This window comes from Anguilla anguilla, chromosome 12, assembly GCF_013347855.1.
Source record: "Anguilla anguilla isolate fAngAng1 chromosome 12, fAngAng1.pri, whole genome shotgun sequence".
NCBI lineage: Eukaryota > Metazoa > Chordata > Actinopteri > Anguilliformes > Anguillidae > Anguilla > Anguilla anguilla.
The window spans coordinates 24,193,251-24,201,374 of NC_049212.1; the positions used below are offsets into that span (position 1 = coordinate 24,193,251).

The window sequence follows — 8,124 nt, forward strand, 5'->3', positions numbered from 1 at the left end:
GTAACCTTATCACAGTAATGCCAGAGTGCTTGCAGTAAAGCCAGCTTTAGGTAGTGTATTTGGAGCAGCTCAGGTGGGACTACAGTAGGGTATTTGTAATTAGCGGCCTGTTTAGGGAAAACAAATAGCATTGATTCCAGGAAGACAACTGTTTTTTCTGAATATTTCAACTAGCTGCACTTCAATTTGCTTGACATTGCAGATTAAATGTATGAATGCCATTAGTATCGTATAAAGGCTGAGAACAAAACCTACAGTATATTAGAGCGAATACTGGATGAATTGCTACAAACAACAACAAAAAAAAACTGCGAGAATGATAATAAACATTAGGGATGTACCGATATATCGGCCAACAATTGGTATCGCCGGATAATACTGAAAATTTGCACCATTGGTCGATTGTATAGAAACAACCAATGGTCAGCTCAAATTATGTCCTGTCAATCAAAAGTATATTGTTTGTTTGTAATCCAAGAGTTGGTTTTCTTTTGCCTGTCAGATTCAGCCTATTCAGCGTTTACCTTATAATTGTACATACCTGGTGGGCGGCCAGGCCACCAAAATCCTTTTTTTAAATTCCGAAAGTAACGGCAAATATCTAGGCCTACTTGTTTGGTAATCAACAATCATTTGGCTTAGGAGACTCTGCTGGGCACTGCTCCTAAATATGAGTCAATTTCTGTGTTGTTGCCTGGGAAACTTGATGCCATAAGAGTGTCACTGCAGTCAGTCCCTTTATTTTACTAATCCTTTTACTCATCCCTACTAAGCAGGAGTGGAAACGTATGCCAGTATGACAGAATGGAGTGGGCTGAAGTCATGCTGGCTTAATTGATTCTTCTCCACGGCTTCTACAAGTAAAGTAAGTTTCTGATATTTAGCCTAATATTTTCTTGTGGAACCACAATGTCTCTATGTCCCAGGTTTGCACTGTCAACCTAACATTATCACATTGTATCGGTATGGTTGAACGTTACCTTTGTAATCCAGCATAACAGTACTGCATCAATTGTATTAAAATCATCAACTAGCTAGCATTGCACGGATACAGCCCCTCATAGCTAGCTAGCTAGCGAACGTTAACTATCACTGTTGCGATTGATCAGTTTGAACAAATTTTCACGCCTTAAAGCGATTTCCCCGTTATGCAGATTATGGCGATTTACCAGAATCGATCGCTAATGTATCCATGGCCTAAATGAGAAAAAAAACTGTGACAAGGTTCTCCTATGTTCATGATTTGCTAATGTTTTGTAAAGGTCAGAGGATGTCAACATTACTGCACAAGGTGCATAAAACCTTGGTAAACCTGCAAAGTGATGCCAGGTGTGTCCTTAATTTTTCCTCCAATAGCAATGCTTCAGAAATATATGACCCCAACAACTTCCTGGCACTTAAATTTAACCCAGTGTAAATTAATTTGATCCAATATATATTTTACTAAATGTTCTAAAAAACCTTCTTTGTCACAAGTTTGTAACATTTTAAAGACGCTCTGTATGCATTTGTGGAGTCTTAGGCTAATTATAATGTAGCAGAGGTTGCACTGCTTATTTTTATGCAATAAATACAGCGTATTATTGTATCCCCTCCTTGGGATCATTTTAAGTCTTGAATATACAGGGAAAACAGAAATTTGAAAGCAAATATAACTTGCAGGTGGTGCAACCACCAGGCCTGAAAGAAATTCTAAGAAACGATGATATTTCAGAAATGCATTACAAGTTGGATGAATGTGAAGAAATGTCATAAGAAATGTATGTTCAACATTGTTGCATTACTTAAAGTTGTGTATTAGAATGGCAAGACATTAAATAGTTGATCATAAAACTATTATGGAAACAGAACCACCAAACAATCGGTATAGGTATAAGTATCGGTATCGGCCAATGGTTTAATTAAATAATCGGAATCGTTATCGGACAGAAATGTTTGTATCAGTGCAACAAGAACAACAATAACAACAATAATAATAATAACTGAAAACAGCCAGAAGATAATTCAAAAATAAGTTAAATATGCATAACATAGAATAAAATGTAATGCGTCTTATTCGTACATTGCCAATGACTGCAGATAAGCAAGCGAATATAACTGGTTGTGATAGAATTGCATTAGCAAATTTACAGGGGGCGCAATGTTAGCAAGCCCAATTAAAAGATACCACAGGGGGACGCGTTAGAATAGGGGTGGGCAATTCCGAATGCTGTCTAAATGACATAATTGGCTGTATAACGTTACACCAGGACAGGCTCCCTCCTACATTAGATCACAAACACAAACACAAGAACAGTCTCTGGCTGGCTGTCAAGTGTCATTTATGCGCTTATGAAGAAATGTAACTAAAATGTCAGATGGGGTAAATGTCTGGGCTAACTTAAGTAATTCACTCCAGAAGTTGGCATGAGAATCATAAGCCAGATACGACACTCGTTGCCCAACTCTGCCGTAGAAGAACACCTTTCTCGTCCGATCACCCTGAGCGAACAGTACCGTTGTGAAGGACGACACTGCAGCTCTGGTTAGGCATTAGCCTACTTCAATTTCTCAAATATTCAATACAACAATCGGCCAACGTTCCACTGAATTTCTAATAAACATTAGCTGCACACATATATTCCAAAGAAAGTTCATAGCTAACGTTAACAACAGTTGTGCATAACGTTAGTCAGCATAGTTAACTAGTAGATACGAATGGATTTTAAACTCACCAGCAAAATAACTCGCCAGATTGAGATAGCCAACTACCCTCTAACTTTCACCGGTATCATACGTTCATGACACAGTTATCTAAACCTAACTCACAATCTACCCAACAAACCAATGGCCAGCTCTCAATATAAGCGAAAGTCACTCGTATACGCTACGTTGCTAGTCGGAAATATTCATTAGCAAAGACGTAAAAGCAACCCTAAACAAACTGCAACCAAGTTCTTTTGAATAAATAACCTTACATTTGTGAGTATCGCTAGCCAGTGATTGAATGGGCAGCCGGAGCACATGCGCACTTCATTTTTTAGTTACACAACAGATTCAGCTTAACATTAGCGATAAAAAGTAATTTAAAACAAACCTGCGCATTCACAAGCAATCTTGGACAACTTCCAGTTTCCAGATAAATCCTTAATCTGGCCTCGTCGGTATATGAAGTTAATTAATTAGCTAGTTACTAGAGCAATTTAACTCGCTATCTGTATCGTGTAGAAAAGCCAGCCTGACTGACACACTGCACTAGGTTCTGTTCTGCTTTCTCAAAGCTGCCCTACTCTCGACTCCTCGAGCGTCAAACGTGACCCCAATATTGACTCCACCCCTACCGTCCACTCATTGGTTATTATCGTGAGGTTGCCATGGAGATATTTGCATATGACATCAATCCTCTCCGATTGGTTTAGAACCCCGCCAGTCTCTTTATATAAATATGTCATACGCCTCACGTGGAAATCCATGTTGCTGTGCCGTCAGACAATTCCAACGAATCCGTAGTAGCTAGAGTTGCCAACACATGAACAGTTGGATGAATGAAGCAGTGACAAAACGTGGCTGGTCCTGAGCAGTTTACTGTTATCTAAAGCAGTTATACAACGGCGTGTACAGTCAATGTGGGCAGCTAGTTAGTAAACAATTGTATCTAAGGTTAAATTAATTGATTACTATCCATCGGAATAAGCCTTCTTGACGTTTATTCACTATACATACAATCAAGAAACTGGGGAATATCTTGATTTCGAGACGAAAATGCGTGTATCTTTACATTGCTGTCTACTAAGTAAAATGATATTAAGGCTGCATAAACAATTTAGCTAATCGTTAAACAACGACCAGTGAGCTGTTGGACAACTCAGAGTACGTGTTTTGAGTTGAGAACTGTCATTTGACAATATATCTAGCACAACCCTGCTGTTTGAAGTAATCCGTGAATTATAGGGGACAGATCCACAAATCAGCATGGTTAACAGAAATCGTTTTTAATTTAACACACTCGATGGAACAGTAATCTACTTCAAGTAGTATAAAACATGAATTCCAAATCACTTATTAAATTGGGTCCGCATGAAAACAACGTAGCTTTAACTGTCCTTATAAAGGTGACTTAGGTGCATTAACTGTCTTAACTACTGCTTGTATTTTTTCCATAAACTGCGTTGTTGCCGTTCTCGTTGTTAGTGTTAATCAGTTTAACCTTCAGGGTCCAAGTTGAACTATGCGGTTGTTCCCTGCACTTGGACCGGTACTTCTCTCTAGGGGTTTCGTCATACTTGTTCCTGGTTATGGTTATACACTTTGTTGTACGTCGCTCTGGATAAGAGCGTCTGCCAAATGCCTGTAATGTAATATAAAGTAAAGGAGAAACCTCTCCCCGCTTGGACCCTCTGAACACAAAGAGCAGTAACGAATCGCGTTGCCAACCCAACGTTTGCCGAATACACATTCTACAGTAGGAAGCCAGTAGCCTACAGTAACAGTGGCGTTATCCTGTATAAAAGTTCGATAGTGTTCGGATAAAATTAACAAAAAACTAGTTTGTATGACAGTCTGACAATTTAACTGTGTGAACCAATAAGTTAATGATCCTAGTATACAAAAAAGACTCAAGCTAAGGCATGCCCCGCCCTCATATGTCTCACGTGCTGTCAACAAGAAGCAGCCTAGTCATTACGAAACAAACGTGTTGGGTCGGCTTCGTAATTGCGAAGTAGAGAGGTGAAATGAGCCATCAAGAATAATTACTTTGTCGAAAAACATGGTAGTCTCAGTTGTGGGTTATACAACTGAAGGTAGGCTATCACATTTGTATTGCATAAGACTGCAATGCAGTGGAAATGTGGGTCTTGTACGGTTTCGGTTGTATCCGTTGGCATGAGCGACAACGATCACTTTCATAATCTGTTATGCCAGCTCCCCCTTTTTTTATTGGTAGAAATTACAAAATACAGGTTGAAGCAGGTAAGTACAGCAATATGTAAATCCAAATGTTACTGTATCTTATTGAAACAGAAGAAATGGTACAATATATAAAATAATAGAAAAAAAAACCAAAGATCAAAAAGAACGATCGGTTCCGGGTTCAGCCGACGGGATCCTCTCTGCGTGGAGCTGGCATGTTTTCCGTGTTTGCATGGATTTCCTCCAGGGACTTTAGTTTCCTCCCACAGTCTGAGGACACGCAACCCAGGGACCACAGATGAACCTATCGGATACATTGGCTTGTATAATGTCTTCAGGAACTGATGAAAAGGCCACTGGCAAATCGTGTTGTGAACCACCAGGGATGGTGGTTCACAAGCAAAACAAAAAGTAAACTTGCTTTGTACTCTGCTTATTTCATTGATCTTGATGTTTCATGGTTGACTCAGAGAGTATGGGTAAGCATTGGCAAAGGATGTGCCTAGCTAAACTGTAACTTGGCCACAGAGACCCAGTACACATACAATTATATGGCACAGTTTAATTCATACTAGAGAGAGAGAGCAGTGCTTGATGAGTGTAATGTCAATTATGACACCCATAAACTGTAACAATGTTTTTGTTTTGTTTTTGCTAATCCCGTTTTGACAAAACAATGAAACTGCTCTCGATCTCTAGTCTTCTGGTTTGGCCAAGTACTTTTTGTTAGCACCACACCTGTACATTAAATAGAAACATTGCAATGATTCTTCCTACACGGCCATGAAATTTAACTGTGGTTTGTTGGGCACTCATGAATTTGCTTCGTGTACTTGTCATAAGACAATCTCTGAAGTTCAGAGATCAGTTCACTAGACATGCAAAAAGACACATCATTGTGTCTCTTATGGTGGGGTACATTATGCACATTCTGTCTCTTATGCCAAATGTGCCAGGAATCTTTCCTCAGCCCTTAACCACTGGATCCGGGGAGTAACATTGATGAATGGCCCATACACCAAGAGAGTTCTGATCAACAACAGGCTGAAAAACCTACCAGTTCTCCAGAGTTTGCTTGGCAATCAAACAGAGAGAGAATGATGCATGATAAAAAATATATAAATATATATTTCCACTCAACTTGACTTAAACAATAATTTATAATGTCAGACAATGTCTTTTTCTCGAATTCTCATTCAACGAAGGCTCACCATATGCATTAATAATTGGAGGAGCGTCTCTGGGCCTGTTCATTATGTATTTACACACAATAAATATGACTTTATGAATGTAAAACAGGCAAAGAACAGATGGGACAGAATCATACATAACAAGCCAAAACACCAGACTGCTAAAGTCCTGAGTCAACTCCATCAATATGGCTGACCATGCTGAGTGATAGCTTCCTCTCACTGAGCGAGAGTACCCGCGGCAGTAGACTGAACAGCATTTCAGCTTATAGATGAGGCCGCAGCAGTGACTGTTGATAACACACTGCGGACATGGCCCCAGACCCCCACCAGGGTTTGAGAATGCTACAAGAGCACAGGCAGCCAAGGGATATGCTCTAAACACAAGGTACTCTTATCTTTTCACATCTGATGGTTATGTCAAGAACAGGGAGAGCAGACCAATAAATCTTTCCATACAGACTCTCAGGAAAATCCTTTACTACAGGGGTTATCAACCTTTACTGATCCAGGGACTATATATATGTACCTGTATGCATATATACAATCAAATTATTCTGTTATTACTGTTTGCCATCTGATGTTTCACACATTTCTTGCCATGCTTTGACAATACAAATGTCGACAAAGGCACTTTGAATTTGACTCTCAGGCTCAAATGCTTCCAGGGGACCCCATCATAAGTTATAAAGCATTATACTCAAAAAATTTTATATTTTTAAATAGTTTCCCAAATCTGTATAGCCACTGTATATCAAGCCTGACCAGGGACCCCCTGTTGAAAACACAGACTATAGTATTGAGTAGGATGGAGATGAAGTACAAGAATATGTTCTCTGTCCTTGTGAATGACAGTTACATGCAAACATGAGACCTTTACAAATACACACACAGACACATGCACAGACGTGCACATCCATCCAGTCTAACCACCCCATCCTATCAGCTGTTTCCTGTTTCGACTCATCCACACCACAGTGCAGAGCTACAGAAGCTCACCTGTCCATGGCTCTCCCACACACCCGCAAGCGTGCAGCCAGGGTCCTCTCCCTCCTGGGTGATCACCTGACTCAGGAACTGGGGGTGGTTTTCTGTAGTGAAACTCCGTTAGTGGAGAACGCTGAGTCACAGAGACGTGAGCGGATAAGGGCAGGCAGGGGAGCAGCAGGGCAGCGGAAGCGCCCCCAGCCTGCTTATTCGCACAGATGTGCTCATGAGTAATTCCAAATCTATTCGCACTTAGCATTGGAGCATCGCCATTTAATGAAGCTGAATATTCATAACATTGTAAAAGTTTTTGGATGCATGCACACATATGCATACTGAAGCATGTATGCACACAGCAGTATATGCCTTGATAATGGCCACCCTACTATTTAACACCAATTCATGAAAACAAGAGGTCCTAACTGTGATAAAGAAGCCTACTTTTTCTCAGAAAACCACAGGAGTTTCACATGCATTTTAAATGTGTCATACCTGTACTTCAGGAACATTGCACCAAATAAAAAAATTTTTTTTGTTGAGCTGGATGTGCTGCTTGATAATACATGAATAAAATGTTTTGATCTGTTGTTGCAGTTTTCATAAGGTGTTACTTCTGGTTATAATAATCTGTCAGTTTCATTGCTCTCTATGACTCATCCCCAGGATGAGAATATATACAGAAACTGTTTTGTGGGGGAGGTAATTGTGTTTGAACATTATATGTGATCACTCAACCAGTCTGAATGCTTGAGTTCTGTACTGACAGTAAACACCAGCCAAAATGCAATTACATTGACAGGCATCAGCCATCAATACAATGTAACATGCGCTCAAAACTGTGGCCTCACAAAATTCAAATGAACAGCCGTATAAAATATTAAAAAATGAAACGTTTAAATGGGGAAAATACCAGGGAAGTTGTTCAGATGGTCATGCAAGGCAAATGCTTAATTTGGGAAATGTGCCATTTGAATTCAACCCATCCATCATTATGGAAAACAGTGCACCTGCAACTGATTGTGTGTCTCCCTCTGTTGGATTTTTGGAGTATTGCATC

At 39.8% G+C, this 8,124-nt stretch overlaps 1 protein-coding gene across 8 annotated transcripts in view; it reads right to left on the minus strand.

The window, feature by feature from the left end:
* LOC118210320 (period circadian protein homolog 2-like) overlaps positions 1-3,266 on the minus strand; it is a 28,475-nt gene extending 25,209 nt beyond the window's left edge. For all 8 annotated transcript variants that reach the window (XM_035386402.1, XM_035386403.1, XM_035386401.1 and 5 more), the window contains exon 1: positions 3,077-3,266. The gene's annotated coding sequence lies outside the window, so the exon portion shown is untranslated. The remainder of the gene's footprint in view (positions 1-3,076) is intronic.
* Between the last annotated feature and the right edge of the window lie 4,858 nt (positions 3,267-8,124).